Source organism: Sinocyclocheilus grahami, unplaced genomic scaffold, assembly GCF_001515645.1.
Source record: "Sinocyclocheilus grahami isolate Dianchi unplaced genomic scaffold, SAMN03320097.WGS_v1.1 scaffold290.1, whole genome shotgun sequence".
Lineage (NCBI taxonomy): Eukaryota > Metazoa > Chordata > Actinopteri > Cypriniformes > Cyprinidae > Sinocyclocheilus > Sinocyclocheilus grahami.
Genome location: NW_015505469.1, coordinates 1806312 through 1827249, shown reverse-complemented (window position 1 = coordinate 1827249; position 20938 = coordinate 1806312). Strand labels below are relative to the sequence as shown.

Sequence of the window (20938 nt, the reverse complement as noted above, 5' to 3'; positions counted from 1 at the left end):
CAGTTTTAAGGGCTTAGACAAGTCTATATCAATGTTTGTAATTTACCTGATATTATTAATGAGTCAGAAAGAAGTAAATGAGTTGATTATGCCAACTTATTTCTGCACATATAGGCTAGGCTACTTAAATTGTTTAGCTAGAGCACTTAAATACCAACAAAATCAATGAAAAAGCTTGTACGTTAGATTTATTTACGTGTAAAACACAATTTAATGATGCATGGCTTAAATAACCACCAGGTGGCGGTATATCACCACACTTCAAGATGTTCTGCCCTGGACCGCTAGAGATCGAATCAGAAGATTGCAGGTTCGAGTCCTGCCGGGGTCGCAGTTTTAAGGGCTTAGACAAGTCTATATCAATGTTTGTAATTTACCTGATATTATTAATGAGTCAGAAAGAAGTAAATGAGTTGATTATGCCAACTTTTTTCTGCACATATAGGCTAGGCTACTTAAATTGTTTAGCTAGAGCACTTAAATACCAACAAAATCAATGAAAAAGCTTGTACGTTAGATTTATTTACGTGTAAAACACAATATAATGATGCATGGCTTAAATAACCACCAGGTGGCGGTATATCACCACACTTCAAGATGTTCTGCCCTGGACCGCTAGAGAGTGTGATATCTGTGGATATTTCACCCACTTTGACGGTTTTCTGTGAGACAGTTGACCTTAAAATAGTGTTCGGAAACAGTAGAAACATATTTTGATTTAAATGTCTAAGGATATTTTAGTGCTACTTGTTATAGTCTTTCTTATAGACCAGGGATCCTCAAATCTGGCCCACGAGATCCACTTTCCTGCAGAGTTTAGCTCTAACCCTAATCAAACACACCTGAGCATGCTAATCAATGTCTTCAGGATCACTAGAAAATCACAGGCAGTTGAGTTTGATCAGGGTTGGAGCTGAACTCTGCAGCGCATTGGCCCTCCAGGGCAAGATTTGAGGAACCCTGTTATATTCTATATTCTGATATGTTGGGGGAATCAAACCCGTTTTCAGAAGAGCAAGGAGTCATTACTGATAAAAAGTTTTTGGTAAATTGAAAAATATTATGAGGCTGTTTAGGCCTATGTATTTTTTTATTAGGCTATTACTAATTAATCCACTTACATTAGCATGCTTTAGCGAATGCATGATTAACGATCATCTTAGACCTAAAATCAGCTAAAAGTTGGATTTTTCTTGATTTGGTCATAAACGAGCACATGCAAATCTGTCATCATGGAGAATAGTATGATAACGCACGAGTAAATATAGGCGAGGTATAAATGAATGACAACGAAACCGTTTGCAAATGTGTAAAATCAACCTTTAATGGCAAAAACAAAGAGAAACTGTAGATTGCACACTCTTAAAAATAAAGGTGCTTCAAAAGGTTCTTCACAGCGATGCCATAGAAGAACCATTTTTGGTTCCACAAAGAACCATTCAGTCAAAGGTTCTTTAAAGAACCATAGCTTTTTATAATCTGAAGAACCTTCTTTCGCCACAAAGAACCTTTTGTCAAACAGAAAGGTTCTTCAGATGTTAAAGGTTCTTTATGGAACCATTTAGACCAAAAGGTTCTTCTATGGCATCGTGAAGCACCTTTATTTTTAAGAGTGTAGTTGTCTTTGGCTCTTTGTTTCAGTTTCTTTTGTTAATTTATGATAGAGAGTGAATACAGTTAAATAGCTACTTTTTTACAAACAAATTGCCTACATGATAGCAAATTAGTGATTATTAGTGACTGCTGCGATGTCTAAATAAACAAATCATTTGACGTTCAAATTTGAACAGAAATAGTAACAATTAAACCCAGCGATATATAGGCTAACTACATATAATCTATATGGCTGTAGAATACGCACTTGTAAAATTACTTTCGATTGTATTAAATCAAATGTAGCCTATCGTTTTCTCCGTCTAGATGATCAAATGCAATTGTGCGGTTTCTGTAGCCTATTTGTTACAGAAGGGTGACAAATTATCTCTGCATTTTAAATAGATAATAATGGTAACCAGTTAGTGGCAATTCAACGCTGCAGCGAGTATCTTGAGACTTTCATTCTATACCTTTAGACTTCAAAAAACATGGAGAATAGGACGGTCTACATAAAACTTACACCATTTTATAAATTCTTTGAAATCATTTATAATTCTTTGAAACTATTTATATTTATTTGTACAGAAGCGTAATTGTTTAAAGCACCTGATACGCGCTTGAGAAAGAGAACACTCACCGCCAGGGGTCGCTGATGTCAAGACTGTAGTTTGCACGTTACATGTCCAAAATTAAGCGTTGGGGAAACTTAGGCTACAGGATAACATTAGTGTCCACATATCATATGCTAATATATGCAATTAGCTACAGCATTAAGGATAGCAAAACGTCTCTACGAGCAGTAGCCTACCACACAAATCTTAAATATTAAGATGTAATCAGTTGACCAATTAGTTGTGAAGGCTAATGTAACATGAGACTGGTGTCAAACTGAATGATAATCAGAGAACGGGTATTTTTAGTTCCCATTAATCCTGTTTGCAATTTTATGATGCCAGTCTACAAAACCCCCTTGAGCCAGAAATGCGCTCTTCTGCTGTTACTTAAGGTTCATTGTCTGGTTAAAGTCCCGTTTAGTGCTCTACAGGTTCAAATCAACACAGTAAGTGCTGTAACAGAGGTATGTCCAAACACTCACAGCCGCAGGGCAAGAGACACCTCGGTCAACAGTCACAGGACATTCATTTAACCCAAGTGACCTTTGAGAATGAAGAGAGCGGACTCTTCACTTAAACACACTTCATTACGCGTGTAGGGGTCAAGAAAAGAACAGCATTTAGTCTCCATCTGAATTCTCTGTCGGAATGGACATTCTGCCTTCAGACATCTAAGATGCACACATGCATTTTTTCTTTGCTGATTGATTATAAATTGACACTCATCTAAATATGTGCGCGCGCGACTATCCGTGTTGTAAAGTTATTCTAAGAGGCAGCATTATAAAGAGAAGATTGATTTAAAATTCACTTTTAAAAAACGATATTGTAGCTTAATAGTCATGCAAGAACAAGTAATAATAATAATAATAGTCAGGCTACAGTAGGAATTGGTGTTAATAATGTTATATATAGCTATTGCATACTGACAGTAAATAAATAATTTAAAACCAACTGAGGTGGAGAAAAGTGGAGAGTGCGTGTTTGAAATATTTGTCCAAAATGCTATTTTTATTCCAATGCGAAAAGGGAATATAGACGAGTTGGCCAATCAGAGCAAGCAGTTGCAGCGGATTTCAAGAATGAGTTATTTATATAGCTGACCAGTTTCCAACTAGTTCGCGCTTTACAAGGTTTATTTCTGTCTTCCTGTGTTTCTTTTAAAGTTAAAAACGTATATATTATATAGCCTATAATACAAGCCATAAAGTTTGAATTCAGGCAAATATTGGATCAAGCCGAAATAAACTGTCTGTAGCAATGCAGGAGCTAAAATATCTGCTGTCAGCAATTTGTAATGTGCTGTAGTTGTAGCAAATGCAACAATAAGAAGTGTACCTTTTTTTGATGTATTCTGTTACGTGTTTTAATAATAATAATTCCTAATGCAACAGTGGTCATCAGAGACAGAGAACAAATAGGAAACGGGAAATATTTACATCTTTTTAAATATAATTTTCTCCTAAGAAAGACTGTATATGGTTATCATATACATTTTTAAAACACGGTTGTTCTTAAACTCTTGTATTTTGTATTTTCCATTTAGACCCTTAATCGGCTTTATTGGATTACAAGGATGCAAGCTTCTGTACTTGGGGACAAATAGACACATGACAACAGAGATTGCAGTCACAGAGAGATAAACGTATAGTGATTTACCATGTAAAGGTATGTACAAAATTGAAATGATAAAGCCGACTTACTTCTACAAAGTTTTGTATTTTGAATTGAATAAACCTAATCATTTTAAAAGGCAAATATTTTAGGGCAATGCTGAAACTATAGGCATAACTTGATTCATTTTAGGCTACTATAGGAACTCTGCAACCTATAGGCGACGCTCTGTCGCGCGCGCACTCAGCAAACCACGGAAAGCGCGCGCGCAAGAGAGAGAAAGAATGGGGAGAAAGGGAGCGCGCGCGTGGGATTGTGATTGGCCGCTCTGCAGCCTGCTGCTGGAGTGACGTCACTGCAGGAGAGCACTGCCAGAGGAGGATGCATTTAGTCAGAAACTAGACTCTCTCAAGCCGGAGAGAGAGAGCATCGCATGCACAGAGCGCAGGAGGGAAGGGAACGAGAGCATCGCATGCGTGCGTGCTTTCATAAAGTAAACCTCGTATCTCCTCTCACGTCCACGCACGAACACTGTAAGCATGCTTTTCAAGGGAGGAATTCCCCATCTTGGAAATTAAACTGCCTGTTCGGTTCTCTGGATGGCTGAATACTCAAGGACTGCGAGTTCTGAATGGAAAACGCATCGCTGAAGAGTTGGGCTTTTGACTAGATGCGACTGCGCTGCTCAGAGATTTTAGCGTCATGTTCTTTAACGCGAGACGCACGGGAACCTCTATTTGTCCCCGACACACGGCCACTCGTAGCTTACTTTCTGACAGAGAGGAATACGCGCGTCAATTGTTAAAAGTAAGCTTTTTAAATTACCTCAGTTATTTCGTAGCGCAGCTTGAATCACTGAACTCTTTTGGTCACAATAACTCTTAGTAACTTAGTAGTCTGTAAGTGGACTTTAAATGATAAATAAATGCATATTTGCAAAAATGCATGCATATATGATGCTAACATTTTACGTGGGTTGCTTATAACTGACCCCATGTGACAGACAAGGCCATGTTGAGTGGTAAGTGCATGTGGCCCTCTGTACTTTGTACACTCACAGCAGGTGCATCTGGAATGTCTGGAACATTTTCCTGAAATATGTAGCGTGTGTATCTTTAACAGTAATATGAATAGGCGACATAGTATCTACATAACCTAAGAAGTCATTTTTAGTCATTTTGGATTATGTACACTACTTGTAGCCTATGTTTGCAGTGCTTTAGCCCTTTAATAACTTGCTTTTGAAATTAGTGGCATTCGATTTGGTAAAGCATGTTTATTGCACTACTCTTGTATAGAATTATATTGATAAATAATTGATTTTAGTCTATTTGCGGACATTTTGCTTAATGCATGCTTCCATAAATAGCTTTTATAGTACAATACAGTTTGCAGATACTTGATGAAAAAGCGTAATCATTTGTATAATTTAGAAATAACACCAAATGGAATGAACAATAGATTGAACTAAATGGCGTATATTTACGTGAGGGAAACGTGGGTTTAGTAAGTCAGGAAACGTCTGCATAGTTTCAAATGAATAACAGAACCGTTGAAATATATTTAGCATGCGTCCCTGTAAAATAAAAGTTACATATTATTAACTTTATAAGCTATTTGGGTCTTATTTCTCAATTGCATAATTTTGGAGGAAAACTGTTAAAAAACATTAAACTGTTGGCTAAAAGTCCTTACCCACTGCAGTTTACGGAATTCTAATGCACGAGATGAAGATGAAATGATTGATGCATGGTGATGTAGGCGTGATAACTGTCTGATTGTTGGGGCCTAACGAGCCAGATGAAATGGTTAGTCCTAATAATCGTCCATTTTTTAAGGATTATTAGTGACCAGAAGGGACAAAATCCCGTTTAGATGAATGGAAAGCCTGACAATAAATCCAAAGGCTCGATTTGAAACGCCTCCAGACCGCAACTTCAGGCCTTGACTATTGTGGATTATGTCTTCACCACGTGCTAGAGGCCTGGAGAACCTCAGAAGTCCATTCAACACTTGACTTGTTAACTTTATTTACAGGTCGATAAAAAGGGTGTGTAATTTACTGATTGCGCATTAACCCTGTTTTCGTTTATCAGGTCAACTTTATGAGAGTTCCACATTAAAAAAAAGTGTTGACGGGAGGTAGTTAGAGGCCTGGAGAACCTCAGAAGTCCATTCAACACTTGACTTGTTAACTTTATTTACAGGTCGATAAAAAGGGTGTGTAATTTACTGATTGCGCATTAACCCTGTTTTCGTTTATCAGGTCAACTTTATGAGATGTTCCACATTAAAAAAAAAAGTGTTGACGGGAGGTAGTTGCTATCTTTGGTTATCTAGCTGTATGAGTGTTTATCTGCCTTCATAAAGCTAGATAACCGAAAGTAGAAACGTCCCCCTTAACTGCATAGTGGACAAGTTGGGAAGCAATGATCGCAGGGAACTGCATGAGGTAAGCAGGCCCTCTGCTCTGTGTGAGTCATCGCTGCAATGTAAAGTAATATGATCGTGCGTAAAGGTCATAAGTAATGTTTCAGGCTTTGTCATTTTAAATGCACCTTCGGACAGGTGCACGTTTGTGGACGCGTTCACTACTGCAACAAAAAACAAAAGGGACTACATTTAACTTGTGTTGGAAACTATATAAAAGGGCTACAATTTAGTCTACAGTTTCAATTTTGTTTTATAAATATTAAAATTGACGTTTGATTGACTTGAAACCGTTTTTTAAGTTATAGTTTGACTTCATTTCAGTCAGTTTTGCTTTTGATGTCAAATGTGTGATTTGGTTTGAGAAATAATTAACTAATTAATAATTAATTAATAGTTAGTTTATTGTAGCCTATACAAATATTTTAACGAGAAGATTGAAACGGAGAAAAAAACAACAGCAAACTTTTACTGTTATTTAGGCTATAAATCACAATCGAGTAATCTATTTTGTATTTTAATTTTCGCGCAAAAGCTTTGTCAAGGATGCGCATTGTTAACTTTGCGTTGGATAAATGAATAAACTTCCTAGCTAGTTCCCAAACTCTGCCTACTTCAAACTTCAAACTATCTTTTCCTCACCCAGGCAAACCCACTGCTGCTGTTACGCCTGCGTTTATTCAGCATCTGACGCGCAAAATGAGGCCTGCGTTTAATGCGCTTGAATCGATCTTGGTTTGATCTAGAAGGGAGACCATGGGCATTTTACAACTAGTCGATCACTAATCGAGGTTAAATGAGGTTAAACTAATAAACAAATGAACGCTTAAATAGTGTGTTGAAAGTATCCCTCCTCCTAACACTCACACGATGACAAATAAGGATGTCTGAGATGATGAAAATGTGAAATCGTTTTTGTCACATGTCCACAAAACGGATTGCTTCGTGTTGGTGATGATTTAGTAGAAAAGGTTTTAAAATATTAAGAGTTATTAGCCTACTATATAATCTTGAAATCTTAACTTTAAGACTTTTAGTGAGAATTTCTTTTTTTTTACGGTCTCTAGACAGTTAGGCTACATTGAGCCCCACAGAATATAGGCCTAGTAATAGATTAAAAACTTGAAAAAATGTAAATTATAAAAGATGCGTATAGGCCTATTTAAGATTTTTTTAAAACTGCATTTTAATGCATCAAAAAATGAACGTGACGTCATTGACCCACTCACAGAGACAACTATTAGGCAATGACATCATGCTGAAGCAGCTTCATTATGATTGGCCGTATTAATCTGGTTGTACACATCAAAGATGAAGACATGAGGCGGAATGAAGGCATTTTTTCATCCCTGTGGCTTTTTTATGACAATACGTAATTGTGATACATCACCCTTATACTACTGTAAAATTACTGAAAACGATGTAAATATTATGTTTATGTTTAGAGTTCAAAATCATTAGAGGTGTAAGCGCTTTTGGAGCTTCAGGTCACGAGAAACACACACACACTCCATAGGCGTAATGGTTTTTATACTGTACAAACTGTATTTTCTATTGCACTACACCAACCCTACCCCTAAACATACCCCTCACAAGAAACTTTCTGCTTTTTTAGAGTTTCAAAAAAACTCATTCTGAATTATTTATAAGCCTTTTGAATTACGGGGACACTGAAAATGTCCTCATAAATCACCTTCTCGTTGTAATACCTATGTCATACCCATGTTATTATACAAATTTGTGTCCTCATAAACCAGATAAACATGCACACACACACACACCTGTTTACTGTACACACACACACACTCTAGCCTGTGTGTTACGATGCTTTTCAGCAAATCCCGTATTAAAAATGCTTTATCCTTCATTTATGGTTATATTAAATTAAGATATTTATTATCAATCTCGAAAAAAAAATCGAATGACATGTGCTTCAAATTTAGGCCAATTTAATCGTACTCAATAGATTGCCTGACATATTAATCTTTGTTTTACTGCTGTATGTAAATAATAAATGCATATACTAAATGCATACTTTTATTTTCAGACAGAGAAAGAAAGGTGTCTACACTTAGGGTGCCAATTAAACTAAATGAAGAGAAGAGGAAATGATTGATAATTTCAACTTGAAGAGAAAAAAAGCAACTAACAAAGAGATGATAGAGAACAAAAAAGAATAAGTTTCATGAGCTGACTGAGCAGATTTTATATCCTCTATATTTGCCACTTTAAAAAAAAATGTTTGAAATGCCAAATATGATTGAAGATGCAAATTAGGCCTTGCTTGAGCTTTTTAACTCCGTGTTCAATATCTGGCTGTCATTTATGCGTTTGTGAATTTATATCAATAATTTAAATGTAAATCTAAAATATTCTGATGATCGTCTTTTATTACTTCACCACTGTAGCCTCTCAAACTGCAGTGTCTTTGTGAGAGACCAGAGGACTGGAGCTAAGGGAGAAAACACCATCTGGTAAGTGCAATCAAGGCGTATTACAATGCAACATTGTAATTAGAACAATTAGTTGTAGAGTTAATCTGATTCAAACACACAGTAAATCATAAAGTATATGCTAATGAATGCATGCACTTCAAAGGAACCAAATTCAAGAGAAATCCCCAATCAAGTCCAAGACACTATATGCATGACATGAATCTTTCATCAGAAATCCTATATATCTGTTTCTCTCCTTCTCTCACCATATACATGCATATTCATAAAAAGCATTCTATTTGTGGTTACGTGACCTAGATCTGTGAGAATGTTTTCCTGTTTTTGCGTATGTGTGCATTAGAGTTTATTCCTCACAAATTTACACTCATCCAGCCTATACGATCCTCATGCATTTTATTTTTGACAAATTGCATGTTATAAATGCTTGTAGATATTCAACCTTTAAAGACACTAATTAAAGTTTCACATTTGTACCAGACACCAACAAGCTCTTTAAAGTGAAAATCATAATCAAAAACCTTTTCTTAATTTTTCTATAGATACATTTTGTGTTAAGATGTGTGGCGTATGTTTATTTGAGAATTCAAATCATATCAGGCAGACGTGCAATTTGACACACAATATTAGCAAATGAATAAGAAAAGGACTCGCTATGGCTGTTAAACATAAAACAGCATAATTATCTCAAGAAATATCCCTCAAAGCATCAGGCCTGACCTGTGTAAAAAGAAGGAAAATAAATCTAAATCACAATATATTTCAACATGCCTGAGAATCCGTGGTTAGTATGACTGCAGGACATTAGGCCAAAGGCTTCAATGCGATAAATGATCGGAGAGAGGAAATTATATGTCCGTCTCCATCTCGATAATGATAAGAATGTATGGGCCACTATCACATTGCATATTACTTTATGTAAAATTAATGTGAGCAAAGAAATTCTGTCATCGTTCATTAACAATGATCTTTTCCAGCTAAACTGGTTACCTAGCACAATTGAATAAGGGTTATTCAATGAAATTATGGGTGGACAGTAATTGATGTGGGCCAATTCAGTATACCTTCACAGTGACCAATCGAGAACGCAAAAGCAGGACGTTCGTGCCTTCACACCATTCGTGTTGAGCTAACGCACAACTATTGACATTACTAATACCAGGATTGTCTGAACGTGCAGTTACTTAGCATGACACGAACAAGAAATGATGGTCGCCTGATACCGTTTATATTATCCAAAGAAATAATATATAGCAGTTGCCATGACATCTGCTTTGGCAGTGATAAAAGGGGCTTTTTGTCCTTTATTTTCGTGTTTCCCCTTAGCAACTGCCAGCCATTTACACTGGCTTTTTGGAGCAAGAGGGAGAGAGGAAAAAATGGTGCAATTGTCCAAATGAAAGAAAAGAAAAATAATAGGCAACCCTCATCCTTCTTCTACCAGCTCCCCTCCCTTCTTCGTCAACGGAAGCATTTAGTGCCATCTGTGCCCCCAGAGAAAAGAGGAAAAAAAGAAAGGAGTGAGACTCTACATCCCAAGTGCCAATGGGGACAAAGAGGCTGCCAGTTGCCACGGACCACCAGATGCTGGAAGACTGCAAGTCTGAATGAGGGGTGTGCTTTCAGGAAGCCATCTTGATGGAGAAGCTGGCTGCTGCTCCCTAAAATGGCTGTGTTGGCATGAGGTAAGCTGCATCAATGCCTATATCGGACTAGCTGCCGCGTTATTGCCACTGCTTTTAGCTCCACCGGTGGGTTTGCCAGGTCGTTCGAAACGTAAAGCAAACGAATCGGGCGAATGCCTATTAGAAAGTGCTTTTTTGGCGGCGTGAGATTAGGCCCAAATCGTTTTCTTTAAAAAGAGCTATCATGCTCTCATCTTTCCTGACTAATTAGAAGATATCCCTGTTATCTAAATGCGCGCACTGAGATATGCACAAAGACTTTCTGATTTGTGGCGAGCTTTGAGCACAAATGAATCCCTCCTGCTGCTGTATATGTATTTTCAATGAAAGCAGCTATTAATTCGTGCTCTTGACTGGAGGTTGTGTTATGTGTGTGTACAGGACGAAACCGTGCGACGAAACCCTCGGTTCAGCGACGACACCAAAATGACCATAGCAGATTTTCAGATGAAACCAAAAAGCGAGAGCTGCTTGAACTCACTCGAGAGACTAAGTTAATTGACATACGGCATCCTCTTGACCAAAGCAACAGAGTCAACCTGGACTGAAGAGCACTTTTGTTTCTGCTGATTAATGATACATCAAATTGCTGGCACAAAGGTGCCAAGTGCCCCTCACCAGCTTACAAAAGCACGCATGCTGCCCTGCCCAACTTTAATGTTAGAAAAGAGGTCTGCAGGCTCTCGCACTGTGGCGTGCTTTTAATGATGTTTGGTGTCTTTTAAAATAGCCACAGTTTGTATCATTAGCCGGTCAAGAGGCGAGAGGTGCAAAACATCACATAGGATGTTACGTGGTAAACGGATATGTACGCAGGCCGCCTGGTTGCAGAGAGCTGCGTGTTATGTCATTGAAATGGATGGAAGACACTGAAATGCACTTCACAAAGGTGACTGGTTGCGTCATAATGGATTGCTGGTGATATGCAAAGCTGTGCTGTGTGTTCATTGCAGAAAATGATTACGATAGGTGGAACACAGGCATTCTGAAACATATTTGCTCTAGGATGACAAATTTGCTTTGCTTTCGTGCTGTAACCAAAACAACACAAACGAATAGAGCGTAAATACATCGAAACGTATTGAAATGCAAAGATGAGACAAATGATGCATCTGCTGAATATTTAAAGCCACTGAATCCTCCTCGTAATAACAGAAAACCGTTTTTGCATACTTACTGAGCATGGAAACCCTGTGTGCCTAAAAGACCTCGTTGTCCATAAATGAGCTTTTTTATAAAAAAAAAAAAGACTGACATTTTATCCTAAAAGAGGAGGCTTGGCAGAAAAGCCCATCAAAAAGATGTGTAAAAAAGATCACTGATGTACGGAAGGTGCCCGTGGAGCTTACAAATAAAGGAAACAATGATGCAAGCGCCTCTGTTAATGAAAAAGACCAGACAAGCTCTGCATATTAACATAATTGCATAGGAACAAGCAGAGAGGACTGAGCACCCAATTAAAGGCACAGTGGCACTTTAGCAACGGCACGTGGCAGCGTTCTATATTTTGAATGTTTACGTTTAAATTTGAATTCCGATTTTTGAATTTCAAAGCAAAAAAAGACTGATGTTACTGTTGTGCTTGTGTTCTGTCTGCCTTTTTTTCCCTTGCAGATAATTCTACATGCATTCTAGAAATTTCCAGAGATACACACACACAAATGTACAATGCAAAAATGTGTCCATTCTGAATCCAAAATATTATTTTTGCAATCTTTATTAAGCAGGAGCATTTGCTTACTCAGTTTTGCATATGAAAGACAAGAACAATCCATGTTCATATTTTTAAAGGAAATAGCCAAAGGCTGAATAATTTAGGAAATTTTTTGAGCCTGTAATATATATTAAAAAAAGATTATGCTACAACACAAAGCTTCAGATTTAAGATTTAACACACCACATTTGTCTCAATTGATGTTATATTATTAATATATGGAAATGGTTTCTCCATCTACATGGAGAAAATAAGACAGATTTTTCGAGATGATACAAAACTGAAGATTTACAACCCAAACACTCAGCATACATTTTAAACTCATGCTTGGACAAAATAGTAGCCTGGAAATGAGACACTGTACCTTTAATAGAGAATTTCTAATTAGGCTGTGTATCTTGCTGTGAGGGGGAGGGGTTTCCTCCCTCTGCATCTCTCAGGATTTTATGTAAAAGACCTTCAGTGCTTAAATATCTCACATAGGGACACAAAACTCATTATATACCCTTGAACAGAGAGTCTAATGCAATACTGTTACACAACAACACTGCATTTGCCCAAATGGCGCATAATGGTAGCACAACCGTAGATGGTTTAACAGCAAATGTTAACAGCATTTACAAACGTATAGAAGCAAGAATAAATGTTCACATTTGTGTGTTCGTGTTGTGTGTGTGTGTGAGTATAAGCGGTCGAGCAGGGGGAGTGGATGCTTGTCAGAGCATAATGTGACTGCTGCAGAGCGGTGGCTGAAAAGTGTTAATTATGCCGCTTGGCACGGTGCCAAACCCATACCAGATTTTTCCAGTTTTCAATATGCAAATCATGCGCTGAACTGTGTATTGTTTTTGTGGTTTACCAGTTCTTTGTGTTTTCAGTCAAACAGAATGCGCACATGAGTATTTGAGTCTGAAAAATGATTTTTTTTCTTTTTGCATAAAGCAAGCACAGAAACTAGAGAATAATGTACTGTAGTGCTGTGAAATAACTCCAGTCTAAATTCATACAAGCGTATATGCATGAATGGAATTATTTGAAATAAAATCTAATAATTCAAAGTTTTTACAAATTTTTTCAAATGACTGTCTATAGCTTTCTCTCTGGTAGCAGTCCAACATAATGTGCTTTATGGAGTGGCATATGTAGATTTTGGGCATGACTGTGATTATATATTTTCATGGACTGCAAAGGGCAATTCCTTGAAATGTCTCCCAAGGTGTCTGGCACAATAATCACTTCAACACAAGGTCATTTGCATCTGTGTGTATGATGGAAAAATGTGTTTTAGTGTCTGTGTGCAAGAAAGTCAATCAGTTTCAGAGTGTTTTTGTACACAACTTCTCCTTACACATATGCAAGCATCAATAGCAATACCACAAATGATGATTTGTAATAAATAAGGAGCAAATCGTCAGCTGTAGGCTCTGTGTTGGTAAACAGTTTGATAGTGCCCACATTATTATTCCAGACCCCTCTCCTCTTCTACAATGGCAGCATTGTACGGCGAGTACTTGACGTGGGTCCGCGGTCCCCCCTGTTTCCCACCATTGTCTGTACGGATGGAGTGCCAGAGACAGTGGAGGGTAATAAGCTGAAAAAGATGCTCAGGCCCAGACAGAGCCAGATGCCTAAATTAGCACCAAAACCCTAAGAGACTATCCTCAGGGAACGGCTGAGGATTGGGCTTTATTTCTCTGGCTGCGTTGAGAGTGTGTTGTTAGCAGCATCATATGCATGAGCGTTTGCACAATCATGTGTGCTCGCGCAGTAGATGCACTCCTCTCTGTGACGTATTTTTGCAGTGCCAGTTGTTATCGAGTTTAAGTCGTTAAAGGTCAGGGCTAATTGATTAGTGTGAGTGTGTATTCTAAAGTGCAGCATTTTTCAGCATCTTTTGTCTTAGTGTGTGCAGTTTAATTATTCATTTGTATTGCAATTATTGTTGGCTCTTTAACGAATTGCTTTTGCAAGCATCTGCTAAATGCATAAATGTAATATATTTGATATCATGCATGATGTGCATTGCAAAGTATTTAGGAATCATAAAGTTCTGTGTATATATTAATGCATTTTGCATGTAAAATCGAGTTGAATTTGAAGGACAGTTTGTTCCGCTCCCCCACAGGGCACAGCAGTTGGGCAAGCAATTAATTAAAGCTCCATTACAATATATTACGCAGTAAAATAGAGGCAGTGATACAGAAAACCACAGAGAAAGTTTGCACTGGGACAGCGGCAGTATTTCACAGCAAAGCAAAAGGAATCACAAAGAAAGGAGGAATTATTTATGCTAAATAAAATAGGAAAAAAGCAGATGGATGCAGTGAGGTGGAGAAAAAAAAGTGTTGCATGAGAGTTCGAGGACTTGCATAAAAAGCCATCGAGGACCCTGTCACCAACTGAGGTTTTCTGCTCTCGACAGCAACGCGGCATAAAAAGATAGGGTGAGATAAACAATTGACATTAATAAATACACTGATGAACAATGAAATATCGTGGAAACGTGTGTTTGGCGGAGAATAGAGGAGGTGGGGGAGGGCTTTTACTGTCTGGCTCAGTCTGTGGCCCCATGTGGCAGTTGCTGCAGCTGGCATGTTAATATCAAAGGCCTATGGGAGGTGGCTATCTGGGAATATTTGTCTGGCATACTAACAGTTTTCTCCCCATCATATGTCATCTTTATGTCCAGTGTTATAGGGCCTAACATATTTATTTCTAAAAGCCTGTGAGATTTCATTTCATGCTCTTGTGATAAAAACTTAGTGCCAGATTAGATTTGGAAACATATATGACTGCTGGAGAATGGAAGCTGCTATTGCTTTCTGAGAAACTTCACACTTGTGTATATATATTTATATCTCATAGAGAAGTCATTTTAATGCATGCTTTACTGAAGACATCTCTCGAGGACGAGTTGAGAATGGATAGTGTTAATGAAGACACTTAACAAGGGTAGACGAGTTACGAATCGTTTTCATCGCTGATCATAACTGAGAAATGAACAGTGGTGAGAAATGACTCAGAAGCAACTCTTGGGTTCATGTTAAAGGCCATTGTGTGGTTTACGGTAAAATTCCCCTTGGATACCTCAGCTGTCGATCTCGTCTTAATCTCAGGATAAACGCGATTATCCCATGAAGGGTTGTTCTCAGCTTTGTATCAGCTACGGGGGAGCTTTGAAATGGTTTCCCCCACCTTTTTCTCCCCCACCTTGGATGAGTGGCCATGAAAAGCCTGGGATTGGGATTCCCGAGCTGGAATAACAGGCAGCAAAAAGAACCACAGTCAGCAGAGTGGTAGATCGAAACTGAACTATTAAATGCAGGTAATCCAGAGCCACAATAGAGATGTTAGGATCACAGAACTATACGGCACCTTAATCCAGAGCATGAATTTGAGAGATGGATGAAAGCGAGTATTGTACCTTAAAGGGACAGTTCACCCTAAAATACAAGTTCTGTCAGCATTTACTCACCCTCATGTCGCTGTATTACTGTCTTTTTAATGTGGGACGCAAAAGAAAGTAAGATCGTCTTTCAAAATATATTTTTTGTCCGCGTGTGTTCAACAGAAGAAAAAGTCATACAGGTTTGGAACAACATGAGGGTGAATAAATGATGACAAATTTCATTTTTGGGTGAACTGTGTCTTTAAGTGGGCTTTTAGACTAATTCTAAGCATTTAAAAAGCTTCAAATCAGTTTAGATGATGTGCTGTTCCTTATTATTCAGGTCTATGCCATTAAAATCATAATTTCTGTATTGTGTTGTATTGTGGGCATAACCTTGAAAAAAATTAGGTCACTTTGGAAACCAGTTCTTTGAAAGACTTTTCTTTTGTTGATAACAATGCAGAGTGCTAAAGATGAGTTTGGAGTGACCTGACTTGAGTTGCGTTGCAAAGTTCAGCCGATGTAAGTTGTAATAAAGCAATGAAATAAAAGAGAAGCTGTGACTTTCCTGCAAATCCTTTAAGCACTCACAGGAACATCAGTAACTGTATCCTGGAGGATGCGAGAGCAGAGGGCAGGACTGGGAATTCAAAAACAGGAGTGGAAACCAGGGAACACTTAAACCTCCATCATGGCCCCACCATTATAAAAGACCTTGAGATATAATTATCCTCACTTTGTAGCTTAGCTTTGCTTTTTGCCCACTTTACATCCTAATGAGGAGAATTACCTTCACTTTTAAAATTTAAATAGAAAGGAAATATATATTGTTGAAAGATCATATTTTTTTATCTTTGCTCTTAAATGGATAGTTCACCAAAGGGGGAAAAAATAGAAAAGTTTGCCATTGTTTACTTAGAAAAATGTTGTGGTCCAAACAACATTGGACCTCTTTGACTTTCAGTGTATGGACAAATGCCATTTTTAATCTTTTTAATGTTTTTGTGTTCATGAGGGTGAGTAAATGATGACAGAATGTACATTTTTGAGTGAAATTACCCTTCATTTCAGATACTATCTCGTGGAAAGTGTGTCTTCCCCCCCGCCCCCATTTTTGTTACATCTGTTCTCGTTTTATTTTTCGTTAAAGTAATTTTGTTGTCATTTTTGTTAGTTTATTTATATGTCTGTATAAATTTTAAGTTTTAGTTTATTTTAGTGCTTAAATTTAAATTAAATGACAATGAGAAATGTTGGCAACCAACTGAATTAAAACAAGATAATATAAGACAATTATTTTGATAAAACACGATAATATTAACAATAACCCTGCTCCAATTCAGGATTATTATTGTTAATATTATGTTTATTATTAACTAAAACTAAAACCATAAAAACATTTTCATTACTTGAAAAAAAAAACTAACATTAACTGAAAATGTTTTTTTTTTTTGTATTTAAGTTAATGTTTGTTTTAGTTCAAATAATGAACATCCTTTTCATGTTTTTAGTTTTAGTGCTATAATCACTCTCTCCAGTGCATATGCAAATATTGTATAAGGACGTGCGATCCTCATTAATGCTATCAGAGTCAAGTTCAAGTTCATTGCCTGTGGGAGTCCCAGCCAGACTGGGAACTTCTTCATCCACCCCTGTGGACCAGCTCACCCCTTGTAACCCACACCCTATCTGCCCCGTCCCCCCATCCCTGTGGTTTTGGTGGCGGGCTGGAGGGGGCTCTCCACTGTGTGCCGTTGCTAAGGGAGCGAGAGCTGGCTGGCCCAGCAATGCACTGGAGAAAAGGCCCGCCTGTCAAAGTGTCTGAGGGAAGTCAGGCTGGTTGGCTCACCCCTCCGTATACACACACTCTTATATATACAGCCTGTGTGTGTGTTCTAGACCCTGGGAATGGCAGCAAGCACTTTATATTCATCAGCCCCCCCCCCCATCCCACCCCCCTCTTGTCGCAGTGACTTTGGTAAACAGCCCCGCTCCTTCCTAAAATGTCTAGTCTACTTCCATCCCATAATCCTTCTCATTGCAACTTCTCATCTAGGAACAATATTTGTGACTCTTGGTAGATGATCGCAGGCTTTTAGGTTTTACGGCGTGAATACACTACGCTCTCTTAGTTTAATGTACACCAAAAATTATTTTCCAAACGTTGTGAATAAAACAAAGATTGTTGGCCTACGTTTTACAGGAATTTCAGTTTTTGTACTTCAAAATTGAACATTCAGTTCGGTGTGTTACTTTCTTTCTTTGTAATTGTTTGTGAAATTAACCATCAATTTCTGAGTGAAAACTGTTTTTATACCTTTTTTCCCCCTCAGTGTACACACTTTAAAAAGGGTTCTTTATTGGCATTGATGGTTCCATTAAGAACCTTTCACATCCATAGATCCTTTCAATTGCAAAAAAAGTTATTAAAATGTTCTTCACACTATGAAATTTTTTTTTTTTTTAAGAATGTTCTTTATTGGCATCAGTGCTTCCATGATGACTGTAAAATTTCCGTTCCACAAAAGGTTGTAGTGAAAAAAAGGTTACTAAGATTGGTTCTTCGAGGAACCCACATTGGTTCTTCTAAAGCATCACTGCTAAAACTCCCTTTTGGAACATTTATTTTTAAGAATGTTCTTTTTTGGCATCGAAGGTTCCATTTCCATTTCCATTCCACAAAAGGTTCTTTGTAGGAGAAAAAGATTTTTAAAATGGTTATATTAATAACTGTTCCCTGAAAGGTTCTTTGGGGAACCAAAAATGGTTCTCTTGTGGCATCGCTGTGAAAACCCCCTTTTGAAACATTCATTTTTAAGAGTGTAGTTCTTTGCAGTTGGTGGACTGTTGAAACAATATTAAGAACTTTTTAATATGATTGATTCTAGTATAATCAACATAGTGGAGCTATGTGTGTGTGTGTGTTTTCTTGAGGTCTCATTCAAGGCTGAGGGTGAGAATTGAGAATAAAAGGCCAGTGATTTGCATAAGCTGCATGCTGTCTGAGGGTTTTTGGAGAGGTGGTGGGAGCTTGAGGAAAAAAAAATATGCGGGAATATAAAAAAAGAGACCAAAAGAAACCCCACATTGTAGAGGTGCAGAAAGAGAGAGGGGGTTTGAATGAAGCAGCGGGTGAAAATTGACAGAGAAAAGGGTCTTGCCAAGTCTCCTGCAGGGATTAAATTGTCCATAAACCTCTCTACATATAATTTGGGAAAACTGGTAATGGCGTTGGTACACATCGTACACAAATTCTAAGGGTGACGAGGTATAGAAATGATTCGCACCACTTTTGGAAGCAAATGAAGAATGAGGGATTATAAACAAATACGGTCAATGCATGTTCAAGTGTTGTGAAGTTGTATGCATTACCCTTTGCTAAATAACCAAATTTGTTTTACCGACTGCATTATTTGGAGCAATATAAAAATACTGAAAATGTTCTCGAAATGTCATCCTCTTTAAAACTATAATGACCACTAAGCTGAATGAACATGATGTTGTAAAATTGTCAAATAACACACACATACACAAAGGACAGCACAGCATTACCCCAAACTGCAATTTAGATGTTTGATTGTTCTCATTAAAATGAGCTATTGGAAAAGCCACCAAAATGGACTCCAACCTTTCTAAAATCTACAACATTTAGATTATTAGCAGTGTTGCAAATACATAAATCCACTTCCTATTATTTGGGGTGAAACAAGAACAAAATACAGCTGATGATGGTGTGTTTGCATAACATTGTTTCAGTTTACCATATTTGTAGCAGGACTGATTGATCATTCTAAACCGTTTTCTCATAGAAGATGACTAGATTTATCTGGAATGGAGTACAGAAGACAGCAGGGCTGTCATTTGCATTTCGGTCAATCAGATATATTCAAGTTGATATTGAAGAGACAGTCAAGACATCAAAAACGTCAGTACACTGGATTAGTTTTGGAAGTATTTTTATTTTCCTTTCAGAAATGTAGAAAACGACTTCAGAGGCTTCGTTGAAAAATCAGACATCTCTTGTGACCATGCAACTCCAGATCTTTGGGTCTATTTCTAATGTTAACATTAATACGGTTTTTAATTTCCACTATTTTGAACAGCACTACACTTACTAACATTAGTGCAGATTTTGTTTTGATTTTGCACATTGTTGTTAATGTTGTCTTTTTGACATTTATGTCATAATAAGCCATGTCATATTATTTTCTTTTTCTCTCTAACCAGGCTCCTGGCAATGAAACTGAAAAATCCCCATCGTCGTCATCAGCTACTGGAGAAACCGAGGCCATCCTGCTATGTTTGACTCAAATGGTCAATCACATCACCTCAGGAATCCAGTGTCCAGCATCTCTTCCAGATGGTTCGCTGTGGAAATTAAACAAGCAGATGAGGGATGGTTTAAAATGTGCACTAATTGATTTAACCGGGTGTCTTAAAACCTTTCAGTCTTCAGACAATCACTAATACTGGATGGGCGTGTGGATTATTAGTGCTATATAAACTGAAGAGAATAATGTGGCTTAATGTGTAAAAAGTTTACAGTGAGAGTTGATGTTATCGATAGAAATGTCAATGTCTGGGATTTTGCATTCCCTATTTTAAATGGACTTTTAATGCTTCTTTCTCTTGCATTAAAGCATATGAACGTTCATGTTAGGCATTCATGTTTTATGTTATTGTATTTATAAAATGTTCCAGTTTCAATGGATTTGCAGGAAATTGTGCTTAATCCAGATATTTTGTATGGCTACTGTATGTATGGAGTTTAATACAAGAATTATGGTCAGTTTATCATTTGTCTGATTATGTGATTGTATGAAACAAACTTTTCAAACTGCGCAAATAAACGACATTAAAGCATTGAGTGAATGGTTGTTGGCACTGAAAAAGCCATTTTTAGTTATACGCCGTATAGAAATGTACTGTAATAGGAGGTGGATGTCAACACAGCTTCACATGTAGTGGCCACAGGCTATTTTGTAACCACCTACTGCAAGACAGCTTGACAGCTCATAGTTCTGGCGCTACTGTCAGCACCTTGGACAGCACATAATAAGCACCTCTCTCATCCATGCAGAAGTCACAAAAAAAAACATATGTGCTGCTCTGGAACGAGTCAGAGCAGTGAAATTGTGCTTAATCCAGATATTTTGTATGGCTACTGTATGTATGGAGTTTAATACAAGAATTATGGTCAGTTTATCATTTGTCTGATTATGTGATTGTATGAAACAAACTTTTCAAACTGCGCAAATAAACGACATTAAAGCATTGAGTGAATGGTTGTCACTGAAAAAGCCATTTTTAGTTATACGCCTTATAGAAATGTACTGTAATAGGAGGTGGATGTCAACACAGCTTCACATGTAGTGGCCACAGGCTATTTTGTAACCACCTACTGCAAGACAGCTTGACAGCTCATAGTTCTGGCGCTACTG

The 20938-nt window shown here is 37.6% G+C and overlaps 1 long non-coding RNA gene across 2 annotated transcripts; it reads left to right on the top strand.

The window, feature by feature from the left end:
- The first annotated feature begins 6029 nt into the window (after positions 1 to 6029).
- On the top strand, positions 6030 to 19805 carry LOC107600723 (uncharacterized). 2 transcript variants are annotated; one of them, XR_001610836.1, is made up of 4 exons: positions 6030 to 6276; positions 8663 to 8728; positions 10034 to 10392; positions 19725 to 19805. It is a non-coding gene; the product is annotated as an uncharacterized lncRNA (long non-coding RNA). The 2 variants fall into 2 exon arrangements; XR_001610835.1 differs by having other exon boundaries at positions 6036 to 6276; positions 10152 to 10392.
- The last annotated feature ends 1133 nt before the right edge of the window (positions 19806 to 20938 follow it).